General features: G+C 55.1%; 1 protein-coding gene across 2 annotated transcripts in view; it reads left to right on the top strand.

The window, feature by feature from the left end:
• SORCS2 (sortilin related VPS10 domain containing receptor 2) overlaps nt 1-19,029 on the top strand; it is a 486,615-nt gene that overhangs the window by 272,823 nt on the left and 194,763 nt on the right. The gene's annotated exons all lie outside the window — the stretch shown is intronic.

The raw sequence follows: 19,029 nt of genomic DNA, 5'->3' as shown, positions 1-19,029 counted from the left end.
GCTTCCCTGGTGGCCCAGTGGTAAAGAATCCGCCTGCCCGTGCAGGAGACGCAAGAGCCACGAGTTCCGTCCCTGGGTTGGGAAGATCTCCTGGAGTAGGAAATGGCAACCCACTCCAGTATGCTTGCCTGGAGAATCCCATGGACAGAGGACCCTGGCGGGCTACAGTCCAGGGGGTCACAAAGAGTCAGACGTGAGTGAGCGACACACACACACACGTGAGCTTGTAGAAAGATCCAGAGGGATCCTTGCCGGGATGTTTGTTTTGGCTTGCTTATCTGAGAGTGGGTGGTGGGAAGCTAGATGGGCAGGGCCAGGGGGACAGTGAATTTTATAAAAGGTGTAGAAAGGGAGGGAAGTGGGAGAGACAAGCATAAAGCGTGGCCCCCAGTCCCACTCGCCGGCTCACCTACAACTGTGGTTATGGCAGGGCAGTGGGATTTCAGACTGTTTATCTTTCTCTTCTTGTATGTGTGAACATCACTTGGGTTTCTACAATGCCCAAGTGTGATTGGTAAAACCAGAAATTAAACGACAAAGCTATTTTCATTGCGTGAAAAAAAATGACTGTGCCATGTGTCAGAGCTCCAAGGAGAGACCCAAAGCATTGAAATTAAACCCGATATTGATAGGAAGTGACAGAGACTATCACAGAAAGAAGAGAAAATAGAAAAGAGAAGAAAGGGCTGGAGTATGGCAGGGCTAACGGGAAGCCTGGAGGTGACCTGTGAGGGGTCCCTGTTCCCTGGGAAGGCAGGGCACGAAGGAGACCCGGGCCGTGCTGGGCACGTAGAGTACATATGGTAGCATCATCGCTCACGGTGAGGTTTCTGTGAAGACAGCATATGTGCTATTCACTGTCACTTCAGTTGTGTCCGACTCTTTGCGACCCCGTGGACTGTAGCTCTCCAGGCTCCTCTGTCCTTGGGAGTCTCCAGGCAAGAATACTGGAGTGGGCTGCCATGCCTTCCTCCAGGGGATCGAACCCAGGTCTCTTACGTCTCTTGCATTGGCAGGCAGGTTTTTTTTTAACCACAAGTGCCACCTGGGAAGCCAGAGAGAACCTATGACAAGGCCCAAAGAGGAAATCAGCACCTGCTTGAAATGCAAGCAACAGAGTGGGTTACATGGTGATGGTGAGGCCGGGGAGCCGCCAGGGACAGGGAGGCAGCTGAGACGAGGTCTGTGGGGTTCGCTGCCTCCTCTGCAGCAGGAGGTCAAACACACAGGGTGGTATTCTCAGTCCTGAATATTCATTGGAAGGACTGATGCTGAAGCTGAACCTCCAATACTTTCGCCACCTGATGCGAAGAACTGACTCGCTGGAAAACAGCCTGATGCTGAGGAGGATTGAAGGCACGAAGAGAAGGGGACGGCAGAGGATGAGATGGTTGGATGGCATCACCGACTCAAAGGACAAGAGTTTGAGTAAACTCCAGGAGTTGGTGATGGACAGGGAAGTCGGGCGTGCTGCAGTCCATGGGGTTGCAAAGAGTGTGAGACTGAGCGACTGAACTGAACTGAACTCTCGATCCTCCCGCCCTCCGGCCTCCCACCAGAGCCTCCCGTTGGCTGAACCCAACAGGAAGTGGGCTGGGAGACGGACAGGCTGGAATAGGGCCGGGGCTCCTAGGGCTCAGAGCAGAGCAGGTCAGAGGATGGACTCGGAGGAAGGTAGGTGGCTGGTGGCATAGCCAGGAAAGCCCTTCCAAGTCCACTCTGCTCATTCGCCCAAACAGGAGGACTCTGAGGCAGACTCCCACAGGGAGGATACCCTTATCATTCCCATCTCTCAGATGGGAACCACGAGGCTTCAGGAGGGCTGGATAAGCCCCCAGGGAAAGGCTTTGCCAGATGGGGACGGCTGTGTGGGACGGGAAGAGAAAACAGCCTTGCGGGGAGGCCAGGAAAGCCAGGCTCTCCTGTTGGTCATGACGCCGTCAGGCTCTGGGAGAAGGTTCGGTTTCCCCACCCTCAGGGTCTGTGTCCTGGGGACCCCGGGAGAGGCTGTGTCTCAGGAGGGCACCCGGACCGTGTGCGTGGAGGCAGAGGAGGGGGGAGGAGGCCCTGCCCCAGGCCTGCCTCTCCCCATCACAAACTCCATCCAGGCAGCGCCATCATTGCTCCAGGGACCCTGAAATGACCTCCCTCCAAACACCCCTTTCTTTCTTCTTCTTTTTTTTCTTAATTGCCACGGCAAGAATAATCCCAGCCTGTCTTTTCTTTCACCCTTGACGCTGGGTTTAATGTAATAGACTGTAGCGCGGTGCCTCTGATCTTTAGAGGCCGTGTTTATTTGCCTTATTAGTGTCAGTGTGATGTCTACAGACAGTGCGGGGATGTCTTGTAAAGTGGAGTTTGACCGGGTCTCTGATGGCGTCCGCGGCCTTGCTGTGTTCAGAGCCCCAGGTCGAGATGGGGACGTGGACACCAAGCCTCCCCTTCCTGAGGGCTTTGAGGGACCCCGCCTGAGTGTGGGGCTGGCTGGCGAACCTAACCGGAGGAAGGGGACTTAGGCTGCCCCTGCCTAAGGTTCCAGAGTCCTGGCCAGGAGAGTTCTGCTAGAGGCCTGAGAGCAGACGGAGGCCCTGCGCTCCCAGCTGTCAGTGCTCCTGTGTATGTGGCGGCCCCCTGCCCCGTCTCCTGCACCTTGGTTAGCACGTCGGCCAGGTGGGCTGAGGCTGAATCAGATGGGCCCTGGTTTCATGATACAGGCCAGCTCCAGGGCCCTGGAGTCCAGTGGCCATCAGCAAGGAGCCAGGGAGGAGATGTGCCTGGGAAATGCAGCCTGGTCATGGACTCCCACTTCAGGGCCTTTGCACATGCTATGGTCATTTCCAGATGCCCACGTGGACTGGCTCCTGGGTGCACCCCAGCCTCTGTTCCAATGTCCCCTTGCTGAGAGAGGCCACTCTGCCTGAGATGGCACCCGCAGCTCCCCACTGCTCCTTTATCTTTATTCCCAGTGTGCAGCAGACACTATGGTTTGCTTTTTATCATTGTTCACCTGCTCCTGCAGGGCATCAGTCAGCTCCCCAGGGTCGGGAGCACTGCAGGGAAGGTTCCTCCTTCCGGGTGGCCAAGGGGGAGATGCCACACGTGGTCCCCAGGCCTCTCTGTTGTGGGTCGTCCTCTCTTGGGGTGCCCTTAGGGGAAAAGGGAAGGGGGATGTAGAAGGGGTGAATGGAGGAGAGATTGGCTCAGACAGCTGTGGACAGAGAGAGAGGCCGAGAGAGGCAAGGACAGAGCTGCACGTGTGGGGAGACCCTCAGGGACCTAGGGAGACGGAGATACGCACAGAGAGAGAGGCAGAATTACAGGGGCAGAAAGAGAACTGGAGGTCCGTGCCCAGAGAGACAGAGAAATGAGCTCTGGGGGCATCTCTGCAGACCTGGTGCAGGTGCACCTGGCAGAGGCTGGAGGTGACCCTGGGGGCTGGCAGGCGCCAACAAGGCAGGCAAAGGCTGCATCCGCCTGTTTTCTCATGGAGCTGAAAAATCGAAAATCTCTCTTTCGCTGTGTCTGGAACCCCAGCGTCAGCCATCTGCCGCTCCCCCAGACACTCAGACACAGAAAATTCAGACGTGCCTTGGCCTGGCCCGTTTCCAGGTGAGACTCTGTCCTCAGGAGAAAATGTCCTTAATGGGAAGGAAAACTGAACTGACATCACCCTGGGCCCAATTGCATGTGTTCTTTAGCAGGTCCTGGCAGGTGGCACCCGGCTGCTGCAGACACGGGACGCCCCCACGTGGGCAGCGGGATGGGCTCCAGAGGTTCATTTCTGGGCTCCCTCTGAAGAACACCACGAGGGGCAAACTGGTGTCTTTAAAAGAGAAAAGCTGAGTCACATTCTGAGATCAGCCTAGGAGCAGGTCCTGGGCTCCAGGACATGCAACAAGGGCATCAACAGGCACCAGGGACGCCTTTCCAGGCAGGCAGTGACCGGGAGAGCATCTCAAGGGCTCCCCCAGGCACACGTCAAATGTCCCCTGTGCACCTGGGGGCAATCTCTCCAAGGCATTTCCGTGTCCCCGTCTCAGAGGCCAGGGCAGGGCCAGGCGTGGAGCAGGGACCCGGTAATGTGTATTGTATGAGCCGGATGGAAGGAGGGAGGGAAGGAAGGAAGGAGACAGGGAGGGGGGAAATGAAGGACAGATGGACAGGTGGGTGGCAGATGAGGGATGGATGGAAAGGTGGATGGAAGGGTGGATGGACAGTCACTGAGAGAAGCAGAGGGGAAGTGTGCTCCAAGAGGGCCAGGGTTGTCCAACCAAGAACAAACGCGGAATCCCATAAGGAAAGGCTCACTGGTCCACAGCCTGAACCACAGGACTGGTTCCTCCCCAGAACCCCACCCCTCCGACTCCAACCTCACCAACCATCCTGGTACCCACCCTCGGGCTTCCCAAGGACCTGAGAGAAAGTCTGCTCCCTCCTCCCCTCGCCTCTTCCCAGGACCCACTCAGGCCTGAGTTCATCTTCTTTTCCATGTTATTTATACCATGCGAGGAGCAGCACCCTCTACGGATGGGCACGGGCAGGTGTGGCTGTCCTTTAGGGAGAGCGCCCGTCCCACCCCACACCTCTGTAGGGCCGGAACCCCAGGGGGTGGGTGCTTATCCCCCAAATCCGAGCCTGTCCCCCAGAGGCACTCTCGTCGATGACTGCAGGGCCTCGGCCAAGCTGTTTCTGGTCCTAGAACCTCTTCCTTTTTCATGCCAGATTCTCACACCTCCCTCCAGGCGGCAGGTGAGGTGAGAGGCTGAAGGCAGAGCTGGTGGCACTGTTTCTGGAACACGGGGGTGCTCGGGGGATCGTAGCCACTGCTTTCTTTGCAGGGAGGAGGGGAAGGTCGAGGGCTGTAGGATCCGATGGGCCTGGGTCCCCCTGCCTCTCTACCTGGTTGCTGTGGGTTTTTCTGAGCAAGTCACTTAACCTCTCTGAGCCTTGATTTTCCAGTCTCTAAAATGGGACCCTCTCTGGTAAGAGAAAGCACTTTGAAAAAGCAGGGAATGTGTGCAGGTGTAAGTTGCAGGCCTTTTAGAAAATAATTTTGCTGGGGCCAAGCGGGAGTTCCAGCCCCAGATGGCAGAAGTCCCCACGCCCGACCCCACTGAGATGGTAAAAGCTTCCCCAGCAGGAAGAACCACGCTCCAGCTTGGTTCCAGGAGTGAGATGAGCACGAGGGGTCACATTCTCCGTTCACAAGTCTTGGAGCTTAGGGTGTCCACTCGTAGCCAAACCAGGACCTTGGCCAGAGCCAGGGACCGCAGGGCTAGTGCCAGGGAGGCTGGCAGGCAGCCGGGGTGCAGGGTAGCCAGAAGGAGATGCAGAGCAGGGGTGGCCAGTCCTGTCGGTGGGGTGAGATTCCCAGGACTGGATCACACCTACGTCCTTTAGAGAAGCCCAGATCCCAGGCTAGCCTTCCCTCCCCGCCTGCCCACCTGGCCCACAGACCTGTGTGGTTGGAACCATCAATTCTGCATGCTTGCTGGATGACGCGCCTTCCCTGAGAACGGCTTAGCTCATAATTTTCAAGCGCTTAAAGGCATCTTGTCATTATTTAACTCTCAAATGGGATTCTTAGGAATTGGAGAAATAACGTTCTGCCAATTTCCACCCGCTTGGGTTTCCTTGCCTGGAGAGCCAAGTGCATTAAGTGATTCCAGGGTGCCCGTGGGTAGAGGCGGAGGAACAGGGCCCTTCTGCAGAGACAGAGTGTTTGGGAGGCGGGGACGCGGCTGGCTCCTCGCTGCACTTTGACTGCTGTTTATTGCCATTATGGAAATGGTCTGAGCATCACCGATTCACATCAGTACACTTTCCCCTGTCTGCTCAGCTGGGAGCAGGGGACACAGAGGTGAGGACCGCAGTCTTGCAGCTTTTACAAGGTCACGGGGCTGGGGGACAGATCCACGGGCAGCAAGCTGGGGACCTAGACCAGCCCTGACTTAACAAGCAAGCCTCCTACACAAGGCAGCGAGGGAAGGCGGATTTTCAGTACGTGCAGCAGCCCGTGGGGGGAAATAAAACCTGACTCTGGATCACTCATAAAACAAAACCCCAAGACAGCATCAGTGATGGGGGCTCCCGGGCAGGGAGATATGGCTGCAGCTTCCCAGGGTGGAGGGAAACCAGACACCAGTGCTCGCCTCCTGGGAGCTGACGTCCTAGAGCGAGACAGACAATAAATCAGCAAGACGGATGCGTGGTGTCAGGTAGCAATAGGTACCCTGACAACAGCCAAGCAGGAGAGTCACTGGGAGCGGGGTGGGGTGGAGTGTTCTCCTGCCTGAGAGGACATCTGAGCAGAGCCTGGAATGCAGTAAGGAGTCAGTCTGTGTGGGCATTGGGAAGGATAATAGCATGTGCAAAGGCCCTGGTCACCCTGGCCGGCTGTATGGTCAGGTATTCATTCTTTGAGCCCTGTGACTCAGTGACATATGACAACACATAGGAAATGCTACAACCAGGGAAACTCACTGAGTCTTGATGTCCAGAGTGTTTGCTAAGGTCAGTCATGTAGCTTTGTGGTTGGCCGTGGTCTCCAGCCCCTCCAGAGGTAAGGCTGAGACCCGCCGACCCAAGTGTCCTAAGTCACTTCAGTTGTGTCAGACTCTTTGTGACCCCATGGACTGTAGCCCGCCAGGCTCCTCTGTCCATGGGATTCTCCAGGCAAGAATGCTGGAGTGTGTTGCCATGCCCTCCTCCAGGGGACCTTCTTGACCCAGGGATTGAATCAGCGTCTCCATGTTAATATTTATTATAAACTGTTAATATAATGTGTTAGTTAACGCTACATTAGTGCTCAGTCATGTCTGACTCTTTGCAACCCCGTGGACTATAGCCTCCCAGGCTCCTCTGGCCATGGGATTGTCCAGGCAAGAATGCTGGAGTGGGTTTCCACTCCCTTCTCCAGGCGACCTCCCCACCTAGGGACTGAACCCAGGTCTCTTATGTCTTCTGAGTGGGCAGGCGGGTTCCTTACCACTAGAGCCACCTGGGAAGCCTGCTGACCCAAGACCCCACCAGGAATCCTATTGTGAGCTGAGACTAACTGTCTGGCTCAAGGCCTCAGAAAATAGAGACGCTCTGAACAGGCAGGAACTTGCCAGGGCTTAGAGGTAAACTTCCCAGTGCCAGTCAAAGGCCAGATCCTTATTGGGAACGTGCAGGGTTTGGACAACCCAGCCCTGTGGAGTTCACCCCTTACTGTACCGTCATCACCTACCTTCTGCTTCCAGGACGGGCGGGCAGGGAACAGAGGGGGAGGAAGGAACCGACTGCCTCCCGGGCCAGGGACTGTGCCAGCAGCTTCTGGTTGGGCACTCCATTTAACCTTTGTGACCACCCCGGGTGGAAGGGCCTGGTACAGCAGGGACACCTGAGGTCTACTAAGTCGAGCAGCCAGCTCCTGGTCACACCACCCGTGGCGTCAGCCTGTCCCCATGCCCTGTCCACGCAAGCATGATGAGCACCGTGGATGCTCTTTTGGACTGATTGCTTTAGCCACGGGGGCGTCTGTGGGAGCTTGGCTCCAGGGAAGACGTGGTCCTCTCCCCGGCTGCCCACCGACTCAGCCAGGAAAGGGCCTGGCAGGGGTGGGGAGTTCTGCAGGGGCCTCACTCAACTGCACAGCCTCCACTGAGCCACTCACCTTCTCAGGCTGTTGCCACGGCCCCAGCTCACCCTCTCCCAGGGTGCCTGGTGCGCGGGCTAGGGTGCCCGCCTGGTGTGGACACCCAGCTGCCTCCTCTGCACGCCGAGAGCCTGTCTGGAGGCCTGTCTGTCCTGCTACCTCCCCGGGGCTGCAGGGACAGACACGCTGCTGCAGACTGCTTGCTCTCTGCTCCCACCTCACTCAGCTGGTGCCTTCTGAAGAAGCCTCCGGTGCTTGGAGGTGCAAGGGGCTGGGTCTGTCTTGTCTCCTTGACTGTAGGCAGGAGTGGGGATGATTCTAACATCCACCCTGCAGCTGTCTGCCTAAAACTGCCTGGAGCAGCCTGGATAGAGAAATACTGCCCTAGGGGCTGGGAGACCTCAGTTAGAGTCGGCCACTTGGCTGCTCAGCTGCTGTGTGACCTTGGACAAGTGACTGCCCTTCTCTGGGCCTGTGTCCTTTGCATAGGAGGGGTGTGGTCAGAAACCTGGAGGTCTTGAGGGCCCTCTTGGCTCGTCCAGAGGGGTTGAGTGCTGACAGCTTATGTGGGGTGTCAGTAATACCTGGGACGGTGTCTGGGTGAGAACTGTATCATTCATGCGCTTGTTCAACCGGGATCTACGGGCGCTCGCTGCATGGGGTGTGTTGGGCCAGAGGGCTGCCCAGACGTTGTCCCAGCCATCGAGGAGCATTCAGGTGAATCAAGGGGCCGGGAAATCCACTTATGGTGGAGCAAGTGTCAAAGGGGGCTGTAGGCACGAAGAAGAGTGGCAAGGGACCCACATGGGAGGGTCTGTGGGCTTCCTGTGTCCTGTCTGCACCCGCTGAAGGCTCTGCCATAAGGGTCTCCTCTCGGAGCCTCACCTCTCTCCTTGCAGAAGGGGTACTGACAGCGGTTTCCCTGTGTGCTTTCCCAGGCCCTGCTCTCATTAGGGACTCTGGTTCTAGGGAAACGGCGGTGGCTATTCAGAGGGTGATTGGCATGACGTGGAGAAGAGGAAACAAGTGTAGGTTGACGGGACACGGAGCATTTGGGCATCTGGCTGACACGCCTGCAGGTTCTATCAGCTGCGAAAACAGGGGCCGCATGGGAGTGAACGAGTGGTCCTTCTCACCCTCCATGGCAGGCCCTGTCCTTGTCTGTGGCTGATGCACATAGGGTGCCCGCAGGAGTTGGGGGACAGGGTGCTACCACCTCCGCCTCCAGAAGGAATTGGGCCAGGCTCACCTCCCGCTCCCAGCCTGAGCAGGAAGGGATTTCTGATTCACGCAGAGCCATGGCCTCCTTCTCTGGGTTGTCTCCCTGCTGAAACCGCCCCCCCCCAACACACACACACAGTCACACTCGCAGACACAGGTTGGAGAAGTCTCTTCTTTCACACCATCCCTTCTGGAAAGTAGTTGCTGGCAAGAATGTGGGGGGTTACATGTGATGGGGCTAAATATCTTGGGTTCAGAGACAGACCGCTGGGGTTCACACTCAGGTCCTCCACGAGTTACTTCACTTCTCTGTGCCTCAGTCTTTTACTCTATGAAATGGGCTGGTGCCTCATTCTTGCCTCACAGAAGGGTTGGGAGGATTAAGCGAGCTAATCCAGCCAAAGCACTTAGCATGGAACTGACCTAGGAGGGAATAATTATTGACGATTATTTATGGATGATGATTGATGACCATTATTATTACTGCCACCTGATATCACAAGCAGGTTAAGTCTCAGAGATATTGGTTGACCTGTCCAAGGTCCAGGAAGGATGGAGGCCTGCCTAGGTCTTGAAATGTAAACACAGAGCAGGTCATGGGGCCTCCTGCTGAGGAATGTGAGTCCAGGGGCCTGAAGAAACCCAGGGGCAGGTATGGCAGAGCGTGTCTTTAAGGATACAGTTTGGAAATGGAAATCTGTAGGTTACTGGATTAACTATTCAGTTTTGTCATTGAATCAACCTTTGTTTTGTATTCCATGAACTTTTTGCCTCAAAAAAAGTCAATCGAATGTCCCCAAATTCATGACTGCAAGCATTTCTTTGATGTTTATTGAGATGGGAAGTTGTGTTCAAAATATCTTATTTCCTACTCAATTTTTGTACTTTGTATTGAAATATTCCTCTGAACATTTAAAATAGAATTTCCTTCCAGATCGCCCATATCTCATCTGCTAATGTCTCTTTACATTCTTTTCCTCTTTAAAAATGTTCAATATATCATCTGGGCTGCCTTTAATAGAAACTGGGTACAGTCAACAGTTACTCAAAAAATCAATTCAGACTGTCAGATTCTATAACCTGGGAACTGGCATGTAAAAATGTTACCATCTTGTGCCAGGACCCCCTAAGAATAAATGAAGACTCTTGCTTTTAAATTATTGAGTTCTAAGAGTTTATTGGATCCAAGAATATACTTTCTAAAAGCCAGGCAGGAGCTTAAAGCCCCTGGGACTTAATCCTAGGGAAGGGGCAGAGGGGTTTGTATTAGAAACAATAGTCAATTTCCAAAACGCACAGCACATAGTAGGCACTCAGTGTTTTCAGAAAGGCTTTTAGAAAGCTCCTCCTGACTGATGACCCATCAACCACGCCACCTGCACTGGCTGAGCTGTTACACAGCAGGCAGGAGATGTTGGCCTTGCAATTATAAAGTCAGATCAAAATCTGGGCTCATGTAATGGCCATACAGAAACACGTTCTCTTGTGGACAAGGACTGAACAGGTACACTGGGATAAAGGGACTCGTTGCTGCTTGAACTAGAAGATTCTTTTCCTATTATTGTTGTAGCTGCTTTCTGTTCTTGTTCTATTTTTTTTTTAATGATTCCAAGAAGAGTGGAGAGTGTGTCAGCTTATCAGGAAGGACATTTTATCAGGTTTGGATCGTTACACCTCAGGAATTTTCCTAAGGATGGATTCCAGGTCACGAGGGTCGCCTAACCTGGCCCAGCCCCCAACAGGCTCTGATGCCAAACCTCAGTCCCGGATGCTGTGGCTCCCACCCCTCACCTCAAGCTTTCTTCCAGCTCCCCTGCCCCCCCCCCCCACTCCTGCTGGGAATTCCTGGCTGCACCCCCCAACCACCCATAATGAGGCAGTTGCGGGGCTGGGAAGCTCTCGGGAACTGCGTGGTCTGGTCTGCAGCAAGTCATTTGTGTTATTATTTGTCTCGTTCTATTTGGGCACTTCCTATTTGAAATGACACTTCTGGGCTTCGGAGGGGCCTGGCGTCCTCCCAAATCGATGGGCTCCCCGAGAGATGGTGTGCGTCGGTGCGCTTCGCCCTGGGCAGCAGGGGAGAGGGGCCGGACACCGCACGGCCTGTCCCCAGGGAGCGACTGGCCTGTCCCGCTGTCAGACGAGCTTATGTGTCCTTCCCAACAAATCCAGAACAACATGGGCTACTCCCCCAGCCTCTCCACACCCCCCTCCATCAGGGCCACCAGACTCACCTTGGCCTTGGCAGGCACGCCCGGCTTAGGGGTGCAGAGCGGCTGTAAGGGCCGGGTCATTGAGATCGAGGCCTGTGTGTCAAGGTGAGCAGCGGGCAGCTTCGGCCATGCCCGGTGAGCCCTGCCTGCCTCAGGATGGTGTCCAGGGACATGTCCAGCAACACGGCCCTCATTTAGCCCCGATGGTTGTAACCCAGGTTGAAAGACCCCATAGATGGGAACAGAGTCATTGCAAAGGTGTCCGCCTCGCCTTGGGTCATCTTCCCACCCCCAGAAATAAAACCAACAGAACCACCCACAGAGCTGGAGACTGGAAGAAGCTGGTGCCCAGCTGAAAACCCAGAGTCTCTCACTTTGTCCTTTATAGGAGCCGGGCAGGGAACTCCACCTGCTTGCATCTCAATTTCTTCGTTTGTGCAGTGAGGGTCATTGGTGGGAATGAAGGACAGATGAGGTCGTAAACCCAGCATCTTTATCCTGGACCTGGAGCAGCCTCAGCCCTGTGGCCGGTCCAGGCTGAGGTCCCTGTGTCTCCTCCAGGCTCTGGGCCTCGCCGCTCCACAGCCTCTGCCTGAGACCTGGGCTTTCACTGCTTCACCGCCGCTGTGCGGAGCAGACAACTCCCCACCGCACCTGGGTGGGGCTAATTGTCAGGGAAGCTTCTAGAAAAACACTCCTGCTTTGTCCCATGCCCTCCTTCTCCCCTTCCCATCTCCGTTCCTGCCAGTTCCCTCGCCGGCCCTACTCAGACCCGCAGGCACACGTAGAGCCTTTGCTAGCTTCCCTGGGAGGCCCCTCCCCACCCACACCTCCCCCGATTCCCCAGGAGCCCCCCGACTCCTCCCCCGGGTGCTCTGGGACCCCCAGCACCTCTGCTCAGGTTTCCCCATGAGGCCCTGTCACTGTACCGAGCTCCCCAGGTTTCGAGAACTCCTGGCTCCTTTCCGGGCTCCAGGCTCCTCTTTGGCCACAGATCCAAGGTGCTTTGCCTGGAGTTTGGACTCCCAGAGCCAGGTATCCTGCCCTGCTCCTCCCTAGATGAGGCGGGAGCGTAGCTCATTCAGAGTGGACACTGGAGCAGCCCAGAACAGGCTCCTGGTGGCCCCCTTGTAAGCTGGGTGTAAGCCCTTTGCTGCTGGTCTGTGAGGGGGTCTCAGGAGGGGCAGGGTCCTGGAAGAGGGGCCCGGGCAGCGCCTGCTGGCTGGTGGGTGTGGAGTTTCCAGCATCTGCACAAGAAGTACAGTCACACTGGCACCACCAGCCACAGAACCCCCCTCCCCTTCCCTCCACTCTCAGCACGAAGCTGGCACAGAGCAGGCACTCAAGAAAGGTGGGCTGGAATGAACTCTTGAGCCGAAGGAATCACATATCTCAGGGATTCTGAAGGATAAGACAGGTTAATTGAAAGGGAAGTGGTCCTCACTCTGGAGTAAGTGGATGCAGCGGGTCAGGAGCCAGCTCGAGCAGACCGTCCTGAGGGCAGCCTTGCAGGGTGGCCTGATTCCAGGCCCTGCACCACTTTCCATCCCTGAGGTGTTGGCAGAGCTGCAGGTGGGGCTATGGAAGCAGGCCCTGGGGCCAGGCCCTGCCCAGCCCAGCTCTATTCTGCAAAGATCCGCTGACAAGCTTCACAGCACCTAACACAGGTGGGCACAGAGCATCCACAGGGCCATGGCAGGGGGGCCAGAAACCACGGGTAGGAGAGCCAGCTGGGAGATGGGCTCTTGGTGCAGACACTTCCTGGACGGAGAGGCGGTCACTGGCATGTGATCGTGAGTTCTGGCATGGAAAATTGGGGGCCCCTGCTAAGGTGTTCCTCTGGGCTGGCCGGAAACACTGCCTGGGCTTATGCTTGGGCTTGGGGTCAAAACAGGGAAGCAACCTAAATGTCCATCAATAGACGAATGGATAAAGAAGAGGTGGTATTTATATACAATGGAATATTACTCAGCCATAAAAAAGAATGAAATAATGCCTTTTGTAGCAACATGGATGGACCTAGAGATTATCATACTAAGTGAAGTAAGTCAGACAAAGACAAATACCGTACGATATCATTTACATGTGAAATCTAAAATACGACACAAATGAACTTCTCTCTGAAACAGAAACAAACTCACAGAAATAGAGAACAGACTTGGGGTTGCCAGTGAGGAGAGGAGATGGGGAGGGATGGAGCGGGAGTTTGGGGTTAGCAGATACGAGCCATTATATATAGGATGGATTAACAACAAGGTCCTACTGTAAAGTACAGGGAACTGTATCCGATATCCTGAGGCAAATCGTAATGGAAAAGAATATGAAAAAGTACATGAAAGTGAAAGTGTTAGTCGCTCAGTCGTGTCTGACCCTTTGTGACCCCATGGACTGTAGCCCGCCACGCTCCTCTGCCCATGGAATTCTCCAGGCAAGAATACTGGAGTGGGTAGCCATTCCCTTCTCCAGGGGATCATCCTGACCCAGGGATCAAACCCGTGTCTCCTGCAATGCAGGCAGATTCTTTACCATCTGAGCTGCCAGGGAGGACACTGAGTCATATTGCTGTACAGCAGAAATTAACACAACATTGTGAATCAACTATACTTCAATAAAATAGATTAAAAAAAAAAAAAAAAAGACTGGACTTGAGTTAAGGAGAAGCTTTAAACCGGGCAGAAAACCCACAGGAAATACTAAGAGGACTCCGGCGTAGGAACAGGCTGCGGTCAGCATGTGAACGCTGACATGGCAGAGAGCATTGCCTGCCAGGTTCTGCGAGAGGAGGAAATGGAGTCGGCAAGTCCAGCCACACGGGGTGTGTGCCTGGCCCTGTGAAGCCCCCAAGGACAGGACTGCGTGTCTGGACACAGCCGGGGATGGAGCAGAGGAGGCAACTTGAGACAACAGCCTGGGCTTAAACTGAGCTTCTTGCAGTTGCCATGAGATCCTGCGCAAGGCAGGTGATATGCCTTGAGCCTCAGTTTTCCCACCTGTAAAATGGGAAGGTGTGCTCCTGATCCATTGTGATCATCCTGTCCAAGGGAGGTTGGCTCGCCCTGGATGTGGTGTCCAGAGCGTGTGAGTCCCCATGTCTATTAATCTTCCCCCAAGACGTCTTTCCCATTGGAGGGAGACCACGGTCTCAGAGCTTTGGGGCAACCTGACTGGTGTCTCCCCCACCACTGCTGTCATGCCCCATCAAGGGCACACTGAGACCCCTTCCAGCAGCTCACCCACCCAGCTGGCACCTGACTCCACATTTCACACTCAAAATCTCAAGCCACGTCATGGAATATTCTAGAATGACTTGACCAGTCTATCAGTGGCTTGGGCAGATCTTTCCCTCGATGATTCCATGAGGATGTATTTGTCTGCCCTGGGTGGCAGATCAAGGTCTCATCTTTCCAGGGTCCCTGCGGTTGTCGGTTCCTGAGGACCCCTGGGTGGTGGCCCCTCGCTGTCTGTCCCTTCTCATCTCACATCAGCAGGGTGGTCAGCTGGGAAACCGTCCTAACACACAACATCCCCTCTGCTGGGAGGGAGGTGGGGAGGTCCTCAGAGACCAGAGTTGAGTCCTGACTGTGCCATGGATTCCTAGGGGACTCTGCACACGTCCCTTCCCAGCCGGGCCTCAGACCCCCAGCACTGCCCTGTGGTCTGTCCAGGGGCTTTGCACAGTGACCAGGCAGAGGCAGTGCTGGTTCTCAGAGTCCTGATCATCAGGGCACAGGAGGTGAGTCCATGCAGCCGTGCGTCCGGTCAGAGAGAGGTCCACACAGACGGTGCAGGGTCAGTACCCCTCAGGTGGCCCCAGGACCGTGAGTCCACCACGCGGGCCCTCATCCCACCATGTCCAGTCTCATCGGGGGTGTCTGAGGTCTGTGCCATTGGCCCCTTTTACAGATAAGCAAACCAAATCTCGCCGAGGTCCAGGCCTTGCTCAAGACCACAAGCCTGAAGGTGGCACCAGCCGTGCAGGGGGCGCCCCCTTCCCACCTGCGAGGTTTTCCAAGGAGACCCTAGGAGCCGGGGGCTCACCATGGGGGAGGGGCAGGAGCTGAACACGTCCCTGCCAATGAAATAATTATAGAGTATGAAAACGGCACAATTAAATCATTTTTTTTTAAAGTGCATATGTACAAACCCTTAGCAATTAAGCAGCCAATTTACAAATAGCAATTTTCCAACTGCACTTACCTTTCATAAATCTATTTGCCAGATGTAGAGTCTATTTTCATTCAAAATTTTTAATTTGAATAAATCTGGATTGGATGATCACTTTTGAGTTACAGTCAGAAGAACTTGGAGACGGTCTTAGCACTGGGGAAGGTCGGGGTGTAGGTTGGGAAGAAGCCTGGCCCAGAGGAGACGCGGTGAGCGCCGTTCCCCTCCCCCTCCCTCCTTCCCCCTCTCCCCCCTCCCCCTCCTTTTTCCCTCCTCCCCTCACTCCTGTTCTTCCTTCTGAAAATGCTCAGCTCTCACAGGAATTTTGACCATCCTGAGATGAATCGGGGAGTCTCCCCTCAACAGGCAAGTCCAGGGGGCACTTATTGCTGGTGTTCAGACACCAGGCAAATCTGATTGGTTTCTATGGGAAACTTGCCCAGAGATGGACACTTGTTCACAGGAGGTCACACAGCCTTCCTGTTATGGTATCTGGTGCCACTGCAGGAGGTGGCGGCATCAGGTTCAGGGTCGGTACCCTGGAGCTGTGGGGAGTTTAGAGAAGAAGCAGGAATGGAGGGCGTTTAACTGAGTCATCCATGCCGCAAGCTTGGTGAGCTCATAACAGAGAGAGATATCGCACTCCAGGGAAGAGACGGACACCCGCCCTGTGCATTATCGGGCATCTGGGGTGTGCCTGGGAAATCTGGTTTGCATCTCTGGTTTGCATACTGAGCACTGCACATCACTGCAGATGGTGAGTGCAGCCATGAAATCAAAAGACACTTGCTCTTTGGAAGAAAAGCTATGACCAACCTAGACAGCATATTAAAAAGCAGAGACATTACTTTGCCAACAAAGGTCCATCTAGTCAAAAATATGGTTTTTCCAGTGGTCGTGTATGGATATGAGAGTTGGACTACAAGGAAATCTGAGCGTTGAAGAATTGATGCTTTTGAACTGTGGTGTTAGAGAAGACTCTTGAGAGTCTCTTGGACTGCAAGGAGATTCAACCAGTCCATCCTAAAGAAAATCATTCCTGAATATTCATTGGAAGGACTGAAGCTAAAGCTGAAACTCCAATACTTTGGCCACTTGATGCAAAGAACTGACTCATTTGAAAAGACTCTAACACTGGGAAAGATTGAAGGTGGGAGGAGAAGAGGGTGTCAGAGGATGAGATGGTTGGATGGCATCACTGACTTGATGGACATGAGTTTGCGTAAGCTCCGGGAGTTGGTGATGGACAGGGAGGCCTGGCGTGCTGCAGTCCATGGGCTCTCAAAGAGTCGGACACGAGTGAGAGATTGAACTGAACTGAACTGAGGGGCGCATGCGAGCTGAGCACGGCCGCTGGCCCTGCAAGGGGGATGAGCATGGCTCCTGGCCTTGAGCGGGGTGACATCCCCACTTAGAGGCTCCCAAGGTTCTCTGGATGTGTCCATCTGTCTGCTCTCTCTGTCTCACCAGCCACCTTGCCATCCCCACAGGGCAGGGCAGTGTCTGTCCTACTCACCAGGGGATGTAGTGACAAGCACATAGTAGATATGCAATAAACGTGTGGTGGGAATGAATTTGAAAACAGAAATTTCAATTCCCAGTCTAGTGTGCAGCTTACAGCATAAAAGAACTGAACAAAATAAAAGAGTTACATGAAAGAGTGAGTGAATGAATGAACTGATGTCCCCAGTCCCTGGCAAGTGGTCTGGAACTTGGTGCTAATGGCCATTTGAGGAATTGGATTGCATTGTCCTGTAGGGTGAGGCATTCCTGATGCTTTCATGGCTGGAACAGTGCTAGTTTCTGGTGTTGTCATACGAAGTACCATACTGCCTTTAGACAATGGAAACTGTTGTCCGCAGTCTGGAGCCTGGAAGCCTGGGTTCTGGGTGTTGGAAGTGTTGGGTCCTCCTGGAGGATCTAGGGGAAATCTGTTCCTTGCTTCTCTCTGAGCTCCTGGGGGTGGCTGGCAGTCCTGCTGTCTGTAGCTGGCACCTAGCACCCTCTCTTCCTTCCTTCCCCTCTCAGCCCAGTGTCTGAGGGGTCTTCCCTGCCGCGCTCTGAGACAGCGCTCTACTGCCCCTCCCGTCCCCCACCCTGTTTGGGCTTCTTTCCAGTCCTTGTCTCCTTTGACAGAGCGCTATTCTTGCTTATATATCACCCACCTCCCCGGGCCCTGAGAGAATATAGATTCCCAGGCTGCAGGGCCTGGGTCCCACTCTCTCCCTGCTGAGGGCTCACACCAGCAGGTGCCCTTGAGTGAACAGGTGTGAACAGGCTGCTGTGGCCACAGATGGGGGAAGGGAGGCAGCTGGGCTGGGGCAGGTGGGTGTCTGGATGGAGGCAAGGGTAGACGGCCAGGTGTCTGGGAGGCAGAGTCTATGACAGGTCTTCGAGGTGGCTTATTGGGAGGGGGGAGAGGGGATCAAGAGGCTGGAGGTTGCCAGGCAGGAGCTCCCAAGCACAGCTGTTTGTTTCCCTGGGGGTTCTGGAATTTCCTGGGTCTTTGAATGATTCCTCTGGTAAAGGGCCTTTGGCTTCCTCCTTCCCAAGGAAAGTCAATTCTCCAAGGTGTTGAGAGTTAAGTGCTTCCCTAATGACACCTGGGGTGGTGCTTTGTTCTCTCCAGAGGGCCCTCCCTGGGGAGTGGAGTGGGTAGAGAGTCAGAGGATCCCCTTGGGGGAAGGAGACTTGTTGGGGGGCAGCCCTGCTGGAGTTCCCGGGGGTCAGGGGGCACAGGGGCTGCTCTCTGTCCTGGCCTGGGGAAGGACCTTGTGACCTCGGGCCTTTGAGGGATCTGACCTCTGGGGATAAGGGGCCACTGAGCACAAGGACCATAAACACAACCCATCTTCCTAGAGCTTCTGGGGAAGGGCAGGCTTAGAGAAGAGGCAGGGAGGAGCTACATCCCTGTAGAAAGTGCCGAGGATGTACTATGATGGGATGGAACTACAGCACTGCCGGTGGGGTGGGGCACTTACCCTGGGCGGCTCCAGGGCCCCCTGGACCCTGGCTACACTGGGCGAGTCTGAGGCTCACAGCCTGACACAGCCCTTCAATGGGTCCAGAGAGGGGAAGGGGCTGCCCTGGCCACCTGCAGCCCAGGCCCCACACAGAGCCGGGGTCTGAGGACCGGATACCAGCCGAGCCCCTGCCGGTATCTGGGATCGGCCAGCCTCAGCCCTGGAGCTCAGCTCCGTCCAAGCCTGTCTCAGCGGTGATCAGATGGACAGGTCCAAGGAGCTCCAGCACAGCGGGCCTCAGCAGCCCTGGGCGCCTGCTCCTGTCCATGTCCCCACCTTGGGGTGAGCTTCCTGACTGGTCAGAAGACCAGATGCTCTGAGAGAAACTGAGGCCTCTGGGATTCCACATGTCGGTTTAGGGATGGGGTGGAAAGTACCGCCCAGGTCAGACTGTGCCTCCAGCTCTGTGGTCACTGCATATTTTAACCAGCTGGTCACAAGGAGCGCTGGGCCCAGGGTCCCTGAGCTGAGCTCAGCTGAGGGTGCTGAACTTCAACGTGGAATTAATTCCATGTCTTGATGCACTGGCTGCTGTCAAATTGCACTTGATGCCTGTATCTCTTCCACTGCTGCAGCTGCTCTGGGTGGAGGTTAGAGCTCGGAGGTTCCTTCCTGCAGGCCTTGCCTTACAGACGGGAACGTGGGCCACTGAGTCGAGCAGGTGCTGATGCCCAGCAGCTGGCTCAAGGACGGGGGTCTGATTCCAGCTGCCCTGGCGGCACACGTGGTCAGGGAGGAGGGTGCAGCTCCCTGGAGGAACTCACAGTCC

This window comes from Giraffa tippelskirchi, chromosome 1 (genome assembly GCF_054371585.1).
Source record: "Giraffa tippelskirchi isolate mGirTip1 chromosome 1, T2T-mGirTip1v1.2.pri, whole genome shotgun sequence".
NCBI lineage: Eukaryota > Metazoa > Chordata > Mammalia > Artiodactyla > Giraffidae > Giraffa > Giraffa tippelskirchi.
This window is presented reverse-complemented; position numbering and strand designations above follow the sequence as displayed.